Source organism: Podarcis vaucheri, assembly GCF_965113315.1.
Source record: "Podarcis vaucheri genome assembly, chromosome: Z".
NCBI classification, from domain to species: Eukaryota; Metazoa; Chordata; class Lepidosauria; order Squamata; family Lacertidae; genus Podarcis; species Podarcis vaucheri.
Genome location: NC_138758.1, coordinates 17,049,903 through 17,061,497, shown reverse-complemented (window position 1 = coordinate 17,061,497; position 11,595 = coordinate 17,049,903). Strand labels below are relative to the sequence as shown.

Sequence of the window (11,595 nt, the reverse complement as noted above, 5' to 3'; positions counted from 1 at the left end):
ACCTCCCCCTCAGGAGAGACGCGTAGCCTCCCAGTGCCCCCTGCCTCACCTAGCTATGCCTCCGGATAGGGCAGATTCAAGGAGAAGGGGGCTGTTGAAGGCTATTAGCCTGCAAAGTTGGAGGCAGCAATGCTTCGAGAGCCAGTGTGGTGTAGTGGTTAAGAGCGGTAGTCTCGTAATCTGGTGAACCGGGTTCGATTCCCCGCTCCTCCCCCCGCTCCTCCACATGCAGCTGCTGGGTGACCTTGGGCCAGTCACACTTCTCTGAAGTCTCTCAGCCCCACTCACCTCACAGAGTGTTTGTTGTGGGGGAGGAAGGGAAAGGAGAATGTTAGCCGCTTTGAGACTCCTGAAGGGGAGTGAAAGGCGGGATATCAAATCCAAACTCTTCTTCTTCTTCTTCTTTCTGGAAATCACTCAAGGGGAGAGTGCTCCTGCAGTGGTGTAGGAAGGGGCGTGCGGTGGGTGCGGAAGTTATATTTCCGCCATTTTGTCACTGCCCTCCCTACGCCACTGGGTTGGGGAGTGTTCTTTGCTTAGAAGAACTCTCCCCTCCTGGCTGTAATGAGACCCAGGTAGCCTGTATTCCCACAACTTCTACCTCTCCCAGCTCAGACTCAGCCCTCCAGTTAATTCCTGTCTGTACTCAACCCAGTCTTCCTACATAAGGTGCAATGCCCTTTCCTCTTGCTGTAGATAGTCTCCTCAGAGTGGATGTTCAACTCAAATCAAAACTACAGTGGTGCCCCACAAGACGAATGCCTCGCAAGACGGAAAACTCGCTAGACGAAAGAGTTTTCCGTTTTGGAGGTGCTTCGCAAAACGAATCTCCTATGGGCTTGCTTCGCAAGACGACAATGTCTTGCGAGTTCCTGCTTTTTTTTTTCCTCCCCCCCTTTTTCTAAGCCGCTAAGCCGCTTATCAGCTGATCCGATCAGCAGATAAGCCGCTAAAAGCCGCTAATAGCGCTAATCCGCTAATCCGTCAATGGGCTTGCTTCGCAAGACGAAAAAACCGCTAGACGAAGAGAATCACGGAACGGATTCTTTTCGTCTTGCGAGGCACCACTGTAGTTCTCCCTCCGTCAAATCCTATCCTAATTCCTATCTCCCATCTCAAAATAAACTATCTCTGTCCCTATCTAACTCTCTCACTCAGAAACTGCTCCATTTATTCTCCCTCACAGATTACTGCTCCTCCCCACTTGTGGTTAGCTGGCTTTGTAACCAGTCAGCAAGAGGCTCCAACATTCTGATAGAGTTTCTGAGGGACTGCATCATCAGACTCTGGTCTGGCTCTGCTGTCCATCACACCTGCCTATAAACAGCAGCCATTTTGAGACAGGCTGGCAGTATTAATCCTGAGCCTGTCATGAACGCCTACAAACCACTTTCAATAACATTGATCTGGCTGTCAAAATGGGAAAAATGTCAACATCTCAAGCTATCCAATTATAGTCTAGGAACCACACTATTCTTTGCAGGGGAAAACAAAGGGTCTGTTTCTTAGCATCCCTAACATAAGTCACTGTTGTGTGCAGAAGAGAATACATTATGATAGAGATGCTTCTTAAATCCAATTGTACCTTGTTTAGTGAGATTTGTGCTTCGGGGTGGAGAATGTCAGCACTATTAAGGCAATGGAAATGAAACAGACGTGTTCCGACACAGGTGGGCCAAACATTGCAATGAAATTTTTAAAAATGGCAACATTTTTTTTAAAAAATGGGGTGAACATTTAAACATTTTTTCACACACACCCCCCAAATACAGGTTCATTAATTAATGGTTGGTTATCTTTAATTCAGTTTTAGACCATGATGTGCCCCTTTATTTTTCTGCAATTTCTTATGAGATTGATGATGAACTGAGTTAGACACAAAATGTCAAAAAAGTAGGTTTATCACCCAATTAAAACTTAGGCTACAATGCAGACTTTATTGGGAGCAAGTCTCATTGTATTGTAATGAGAGTTACCAGTATTTCTGAGCAAATCTGCCAAGTTATACTATCCAGGTTACAGCACAAACCTATGGAAATTCACTGAGAAGTAGTGATGGAAGGATCTGACAATTTCATTTCTCTGTTTCTCACTTTTCCAATCTTAAATTCAGTTTTTCACATTTCTGCAGCAATGTGGGAATGCTTTTAAAAATATCCTTCTGAAGATTCATCAGTATTTTGGTATGAATTTCTCTTAATGAACACATTTTTATGTGCAGTTTTTACTAATGTGCACATTTTTGCAAAGCACTTTCTCATAATATGCCTTTTTGCATGTTATATTAAATAATATATTCATTTTTATGCTCACTTTCCCCTAATATATATATATATTCATAAACATTAGCTAACTGGAAAACAGCATTTCAAAATTTGGATAAATGCTGATTCCAGAGAATGCCTGTGTGGCGTTTGCCCTCCTAGGTGTGTGACATCATACTGGGTTTATAGGGAAAGAGTTAACTAATTGTAAAATGACTAACCAATGGGAACCCAGGGAGCAGAGTTAACTGTGTATAAGGTTTAAACACATACTTTTTTAGAGAGTTAGAGTTGTTGAGAAGACAGTCTGGAGTTAGAAGAGACAGAGAAGATAAGTTTGTGGGTTGGGCTAGTCTGGTGTGAGAGAGTGAGAGAATTTGTTAAGAGGAGTCAGTCAAGCAGCTGAGATAATCAGTCAGAAGGTATTAGGAAGGTATAGGCCAATAAAGAAACTAAAGTTAAGATACTGACAGGAATATTATCTGAGAAACCATAAACTTGTTAATGTTTGTAAAATAAACCTTTTTTGTTGTTGTTGTTCACTTTTAACAACTGACTGGACTCAGTGTTTTGCCAGAGAGTAACTGCTTGGTGGCAGCGGGGAAGCAAGCACAGTGGTGGCACAGGGATCAATAGACCGTTAAACGTCCGGGGACCCTGTGTGATCACCACAGGCTGTGTCTCCTCTTGTTGCAGAATGCGTGACTTTTATAGATTCACCTTTAAATGCAAACTGAATTGAATTTCTCCCCCATCCCTACTCAGTCATAAGTCCTGCTATAGTGACATGGAGCCTGTGGTCCTCCATGTGTTGCTAGACTACAGCATCTGTCATCCCTGGCTACTGGCTATGTGGGATTATGGGAGCTGGGGTCCAAAAATATCTGGTTCCTCAGCTCTGTCCTACTACATAATATATGGCCTTCTGTCATGTCAGTAGTTCTCCTATGGTACATGTGTGTCATGTGATAAGGACACATGACAGCAGAAGCAGCAAAGTAGGCTGGGAAGTACTGGGACTGCACAATCTTTTGGGCCTACTAAAGTTATTCAGGCCTAATTGCTAACTGTGACTTAGCAGCCATTTTCTCTGTGTGTTCTCTGTAAGATTTCAGTCAGAGTCAGTCTGCCTCAGTTGTGAGCAGTACGTAATCTCAGTCAAACTGTTTGGAAACATGTTGTTTCTGAAGAAGTTTATTTTAACTCAGTAAAGCTCTTATTCTATAAAACTCTGAATTATACATTGACGCCGTGCATCAAGGTGTTTGTCACTGATGATGACATCTCAAAAGAGATATGGGAATGGGGTTTTTTAATTTAAAAATGGTACCTGCCATTTGCAGTTTTTATAGTACTTATATTGAAAAAATGCTTTTTTTAAAAAAAGTGTGTACATTCATTAATTAAGGATGCCTTTGTAGTCAATTAAACATATTTTTAACTGATTAATATAAACAAACATTCTACTCTAACAAATAACACAAGAAGCATCCATAGCTGCTGAGGAATACGAAAGATAAAAATCATATACAACATAAATGTTGTAGTGTAGACATAATCTCAAAATGTTTGGTTTTGAGACAGTTTATTCCACTTCTAAAATATGCTCTTTTTAAAACTAATAAATCCACAAAACTTGTTTGCATTTGCAGTGCCAAATGCAATTAAGGTACTGCTTGCCTCTTCTGTTTAATTTCCTTATTGTAAGATGTTAAATAAAAGTGGGCATCAATAGATTCCCAGTGGACAGAGAGGCGGGCACATTCCCATTCCATTCTCACTGCTCTGCCATTTGTGATTACCCTTTGCTGATACTTGATAGTCACTTCTCTCTTCCTGTACAGCTGTGTTCAGAAGTACTGTCCTTATTCTTCTGGTCACTAACAAATGGTTTTTGTTTCTTTGTTAGATTCTGCAGCTCCACCACCAAGAAAAATCTTGTCAGTTCCCCCCATGGACTGAATTTTCTGTGGCATAGCTTTGCCATCCAAGCACATCTTGTTCTCAAGACCTTCACATTCTACTATTCCCTGCATCTCAGCTTCCATCTTTTTATCCATGGAATTAAATTAGCAGATTTTGAGATAAGGAGGGACTGGATAAATTAACCACTGTGTGGAGAAAATGAATAATACTCTCCCGCATAATAGTAGAACGATACTTAAAGGTTTGTTTGTAGAAAAATAAAAGAAAAAGAAAATAATCACATGGTATATAAATTTTGTTAAATAAACAAATACAAGAACATGCAATGAAGTAAACTGTTGAAAGAGTCCACTCGAAGTTAATCTCTGAAATTTGCTCTTACAATATTACCTCAGCATACCAGTCACTAAAGATACAGGGCTAAATTGGAATTGATGAAATTGCTCAAAGTTATTACATTTTACATATTTCTGTAGCATTTTGGGAAGTATTATTGATATTCATATCTGTACATCCAAATTGATAAAATAAATGCACTTCTGCCCCCATGCTTGAATAGGCACCCAGTGCCCTGCTGGACCAAACAAAATTCCCAGAGTGGTAGGATGAGAGTTGCTGCTCCTAGCAGTCTTCTCGCTTATTAGCTGCATAACAACAACAACAGCAAGATGCCTGCCCACAAGCATCTTTCCTCTGGTACAGAAGGTGGGGCCCTAATGAACCACAGCTAGGAAAGACTAGCTGTCTGCTCAGGACTTCCAGGGAGAAAGATGACAGACTAGACATCTCTGGTCGACAGAAATAATTATGTGCTGATATATTTGGCAAAGCCAAAAACATTGAATATCTTGTCCAAAATGTATAACTTACTGTTGGAGTGGCATACAAAGGATGAACAAGTTAAATCTGTGATGATAGATTGAGCAAGAGATGTGGGACATAACATAATGTTTGAAGATTGGGAAAGGTTGTGGAGGAAAGGGGTCAAGTTCACTGCATGTATGATGTTAAAGGGAAATGTTGTGAAAATGATGTATAGATGGTGCTTAACCCCTGTAAAACTAGCAAAGATTTATCATAAGAGTGATAATTTATGTTGGAAATGTAAAGAAGAGGAAGGTAGTTTTTATCATACATGGTGGGCCTGTCCCAATGTGAAAGAATTCTGGGAGAAGATTTATAATGAATTGAAAAAAAATGTTGAAATATCACCATCAATCTCATCATCATCATCAATCTTTATTACGGTCCAGAGACCCAACAAATCGTTACAAAGCAACACACAATTCATAAAGCCTACCTCCAGGTTAAACAAGCATTTTGTTCAGAATATAGGGATCATTGGTTCTTGCAACCACCGATAAAAACTTGGCCACTGCTAATGTTCTAGCATTTGTCCGGTCTTCCAATAGGAACCTGACATAGTGAGCCTCTGATTTTCCCAGGAAAGGTACCAGCAAGGGTAATATCAGTTCAGCCTGGCTTGCTCATATTTTGCACAGTGCAACAAAATATGTTTTATGGAATCAGTATCTCGAGCACACAAACAAAATCTGTCCTGGTAGGGAACTCCTCTCAACCTGCCATCCAACACTGCAGAAGGAAAGACATTTAGTCTGGCTTTGGTGAAAAGTCTTCAATAGTTTGGTACTGTCAGGTTTTTAATGTAAGATGTTAACTTAAAGACATGCCCACATTGTACTCCTACTGCCAGCGGACTACAGACTGCGTGTGTTCGAGATCGCAAGTCACTGTGTGCATTATCCCATAATCTTTGCTTTAACGTCTTTAGGGCATCTTCATGACCCAGGTAATACAGTTGGGGGGGTGACAGGCCAATAGAGGTGGCTTTTTTAGCCATGGTTTTCTGCCATTTGTTGACAAATTCCTCATTGGTCAGGGGTTGGTACAAACCCTTCCCTAAATCAAACACTGAAATCCTGAGCCAATGTTTTAGGTCAGCCCACCACGCTTTAGTTGAAATTGGGTATTCACCAGCTTCTAACAGAAGTATGGAGTTGGGGACACAGTTGGGTACCTGCAGCAAAGATCGTAGAAATTTTGCCTGAAAGCCATCTAGCTTTGGCAGGCCGCCATTTGCAAGACATTTGCAGCGTACAAGAGTTGGGAAACGGGTTTTACGTGGTGCTTCCAATATCCTGTATGATGGAATGTGAGCACTAGATAACTGAAGTATTTGATCTGTTCAAGGTTATGGCCATCTAGCACCCATTTAGACCAGGAAAAGCTTCTTTTGAAAACTAAAATTTTAGATTTTTCATAAGCCGCCCTTCTGCCAGGCTTACCAACTTGCTGGCAGTCGCCCATCATCTCTACATTCATATGCACGTTCTTTGTGATGTAGAGTGCCTGCCTGTTATCCTAGAATGCGGCTTCAGCCGAGAACCTTCGAACTATCCTAAGCCTTCATTTGTTCTCGTTTGTGAGTATGTTTAGCTAGTGATGTTAAACAATGTTTTTATTTTCTTGTTTGAACCCTGTAAAAGAATTGTCGACTTTTAAGTTTGAATAATCCTGTTTTTAAAATAAACTTTGGGGAAAGGATTTTTCCTGTTCTGTCTTTTGTGCCTTCTGCTCGGGAAGTCTAAATCTAACGCCTGACCAATTGGTCCGCCTGCCAGACCTGTTGAATTTCTGCCTGTATTTGTGGTAAAGCAATGCAGGGCGGGGCAGCCCGGTAACGCTGAAGAGATGAAGACGAAGATGAAGACGAAGATGAAGATGAAAACTCCTGTTTTTCCGGAGTTCCCGACCACGCCAAGCTTCTTGCTTTGGACTCCGCTTTGCCCTCGGTGGACCTCCTTGCAGGCATGTCTTAAGCTTTAAGAGCACGGGCCTCCAACCATTTGGGCCATATGACGAAGTAAGGCAACTGTCCAACTGCAGCAGCCCCATTTACTTTGTAAAAGGCGACGAGGAAAGCAATAGAGGATGAAGTACCAAAGCAATGATTTTGAAGAAAACTTCAGTGGTGCATCCCAGGGTATCAGCCCACGTGTAGTTCAGACTCTGCAGTTTGATTGCACCCAAATGGCAGAAAATGCAGGGTGCTCTGTTTCAGAGCTGGAAAATCAATTAAAAAAATTGAAAAAAAAACCCAAAACATTGAACCACCCTAGGGACCGCCCTAGGCCCCAGAGGAGATAAAGGCCAGTCAGCTCAGTCCCAGGTTGCAGGACCAACGACGTTGGAAACCTGTTTCTGCCAGCACCCAGACCTGTTTTTCCAGAGTTCACGACCACAACAGTGGTAGATGATGAAGATGAAAATGAAGATGAAGATGAAGATGGTGGACTTTTCGGAGCTAGCCGACCTGACCAGAAGAGTCCGCGACCAGAATGAGGAGTATCAGGAGGAATGGATGAAATTTAAAGACTATTAATCTAAATATGCTAAGATAACTTAAACAGAAATACTTGCAAGTACAAGATTAGCCTAGGAATTAAATATGTGATGTTATAGAATAATATGTTTAAATTTATAATGAAAAGAAAGAAAGATGTTAATAGACTAAGTAAATTTTATGTGAAAATAGTTTTGGAAAACAGTTACAATGATATACATAGAAACTCAACTAGGGGGATTCAATGAAGTCCCCCAACAATGTTAACAAAAGTGGAATTATTGCAGTTAGGATTTATGTTTGTTTGCTTGCTTTTGGATGTTTGTTATAAATTTGGAAAATCAATGAAAAAATTGAAAACCCCCCCAAAAAACATTGAATATCACATTTTCTTTAGGAAAACAAAGAGAACAGGGGATTAACCTCATGCTCTGAAAATGCTGAAAAACAAAAACCATGTATAAATTGGTTCTAAACAGCTGAGGGGGGTAGGTTGGTCCTGCTGCTAGTACTCTTCTGGCTTTTAATAGCCACAAAGCTGCCGCAACAACCGCAACAAACGAGGGTTGTTTAAAAGACAGGGAATACAGAATGCAAAATGGTTGACAATTCAGACTGCCTGCTCTGGTCTAGTCCTGTACTGACAGAGGCCTAACTTCTTGGAATAATAGGTTTGGAATTGCCCAAGAAAGTGGTTAGATTGTTTTTGTATGCCACAACCGCTGCTAGAATTTTGCTGGCTAAAAATTGGAAAACACAGGAAGTGCCAACAGTGGAGAAATGATGAAGATGAAGATGATGGACTTTTCGGGATAGCCGACCTGACTGTAAGAATCCGCGACCAGAATGAGGAGGAGTATCAGGAGCAATGGATGAAATTTAAAGACTATTAATCTAAATATGCTAAGATAACTTAAATAGAAATACTTGCAAGTACCAGATTGGAAACCTGTTTCTGCCAGCACCCAGACCTGTTATTCCGGAGTTCCCGACCACACCCGGCTTCTTGCTTTGGACCCTGCTTTGCCCTTGGTGTACAGTCTCCAGACCCTCGGCCCAGGACCGGACTCTGACCACGCCTCTCGGTACCCCCCCCCCCGGGACCAGCACACACTCAAAGGGCAGAAGATGCAGAATGCTCTGTGTCAGAGCTGACCTAGACCTCCTTGCAGGCATGTCTTAAGCCTTAAGAGCATGGGCCTCCAACCATTTGGGCCATATGACCAAGTAAGGCAACTGTCCAACTGCAGCAGCCCAATTCCCTTTGTAAAAGACAATGAGGAAACCAACGGAGGATGAAGGAGCAAAGCAATGATTTTGAAGAAAACTTCAGTGGTGCATCCCGGAGTATCAGCCCACGTGTAGTTCAGACTCTGCAGTTTGATTGCACCCAAATGACAGAAAATGCAGGGTGCTCTGTTTCAGAGCTGGAAAATCAATAAGAAAATTTGAAAAAAAACCCAAAACATTGAACCACCCTAGGGACCGCCCTAGGCCCCAGAGGAGATAAAGGCCAGTCAGCTCAGTCCCAGGTTGCAGGACCAACAATGTTGGAAACCTGTTTCTGCCAGCACCCAGACCTGTTTTTCCAGAGTTCACGACCACAACAGTGGTAGATGATGAAGATGAAAATGAAGATGAAGATGAAGATGGTGGACTTTTCGGAGCTAGCCGACCTGACCAGAAGAGTCCGCGACCAGAATGAGGAGTATCAGGAGGAATGGATGAAATTTAAAGACTATTAATCTAAATATGCTAAGATAACTTAAATAGAAATACTTGCAAGTACCAGATTGGAAACCTGTTTCTGCCAGCACCCAGACCTGTTATTCCGGAGTTCCCGACCACACCCGGCTTCTTGCTTTGGACCCTGCTTTGCCCTTGGTGTACAGTCTCCAGACCCTCGGCCCAGGACCGGACTCTGACCACGCCTCTCGGTACCCCCCCCCCCGGGACCAGCACACACTCAAAGGGCAGAAGATGCAGAATGCTCTGTGTCAGAGCTGACCTAGACCTCCTTGCAGGCATGTCTTAAGCTTTAAGAGCACGGGCATCCAACCATTTGGGCCATATGACCAAGTAAGGCAACTGTCCAACTGCAGCAGCCCCATTTACGTTGTAAAAGGCGATGAGGAAAGCAATACAGGATGAAGGAGCAAAGCAATGATTTTGAAGAAAACTTCAGTGGTGCATCCCGGGGTATCAGCCCACGTGTAGTTCAGACTCTGCAGTTTGATTGCACCCAAATGGCAGAAAATGCAGGGTGCTCTGTTTCAGAGCTGGAAAATCAATAAGAAAATTTGAAAAAACCTGTTTTTCCAGAGTTCACGACCACAGCAGTGGTAAATGATGAAGATGAAAATGAAGATGAAGATGAAGATGGTGGACTTTTCAGAGCTAGCCGACCTGACCAGAAGAGTCCGCGACCAGAATGAGGAGGAGTATCAGGAGGAATGGATGAAATTTAAAGACTATTAATCTAAATAAACTGTCCAACTGCAGCAGCCCCATTCCCTTTGTTAAAAAACCATGAGGAAACCAACGGAAGATGAAGTACTAAAGCACTGGTTTTTGAAGAAAAATTCAGTGGTGCATCCCGGGGTATCAGCCCATGTGTAGTTCAGAATCTGCAGTTTGATTGCACCCACATGGCAGAAAATGCAGGGTGCTCTGTGTCAGAGCTGGAAAATCAAGATTTTTTTTTTTTGAAAACCCCCCAAAAACATTGAATATCACATTTTCTTTAGGAAAACAAAGAGACCAGGGGACTAACCTCATGCTCTGAAAAGGCTGCAAAACAAAAATCATGTATAAATTGTGCCTAAGGAAGGTTCTAAACAGCTGAGGGGTGTAGGTTGGTCCTGCTGTTAGTAGCCTTCTGGCTTTTAATAGCCACAAAGCTGCCGCAAAAATCTCAACAAACAAGGGTTGTTTAAAAGATAGGGAATATAGAATGCAAAATGGTTGACAATTCAGACTGCCTGCTCTGGTCCAGTACCTTCTCAGAGTATGATATTGTGATGTTTCCTACATTTCAGCCATTCAAACAGTAGCTTGAGTTGGGCGGTAGCCATCGCAGATAAAGTGCCTTTGCCAGTGCGAGTGGAGGAGAGTTGGCACCCTCAGTTTTTTCCTTTGCACCTTTTGGGCTTGGGAGCTTTCAGTATGTTAAAAAGTCATTGTCCACCTAGTTATAGGAGGAGGGATGGAGGGAGTATTGAGGTTCTGCTTGCCCTCTGATGGTCAGATGACTTTCTGTTGAGATTTAGAATTTCAACCCACTTTTTCCCTTTCTAGAGGCAAGGGACCTATTAGGATCATCCGCCCCTGGAGGCTGATGTATCTAATGGGTTTCTAGGTAACGCTGAGGGTTTTTTTCTGTCTGATATGACTGGCACTCCTATCAAAGCCCTGGCCAGCCTCTGGAACATCTGAATGGCTCTGGCTTTTAACATGATCACTTCTGAGCATCCTCTCCCACTTGACTCCTTGGTATACTGCAGAACTTAGGGAAAGGAAACAAGTTGAAAGATGGCTCCGCGCAAGTGGAGGAAAGATCTGGCTGCATACAACTGAACAGTAGTGTGGACTCATCATTAAGCATACATAGTGGTATTGAAGATAGCAGTACTACTCAGCTAGAAGTGATCGCCAAAGAAGAAGAAAGACAGTCCGACTCAAGGAGGTGGTGGAACCAATGGTAGCTATGTCTAACCACTGTGACTTGTTTGCAAAGCATTTTGAGGATAAAACCACTTGCATCCACTGAGATCTTGACTCTGCTGTTATAGCAGATGAGTCTCATGGGTGTCCAGAGCACTGTCTAGTCCTGTTGTTTTGGATAATTTTCAGATAGTAAGGCTTGAGGATGTGGACAAGGTGTTTGTATTAGTCAGGGTAACGACTTGTGCTTCGGACTCTTACCCTTCTTGGCTGATAAAAACTAGTGGGGGTGGTGGTAATTGACTGGGCCAGGAAGAGTGTTCCTATTTCCATCTGAAATGCAGGACAGCATAGCATTCTGATCCAAGTTTCATTCAG

The 11,595-nt window shown here is 42.5% G+C and overlaps 1 long non-coding RNA gene across 1 annotated transcript; it reads left to right on the top strand.

Annotated features, from left to right (window-relative positions):
- The first annotated feature begins 3,336 nt into the window (after positions 1–3,336).
- LOC309524195 lies at positions 3,337–4,430 on the top strand. Its single transcript, XR_014215851.1, has 2 exons — positions 3,337–3,408; positions 4,174–4,430. It is a non-coding gene; the product is annotated as an uncharacterized lncRNA (long non-coding RNA).
- Positions 4,431–11,595: the final 7,165 nt, after the last annotated feature.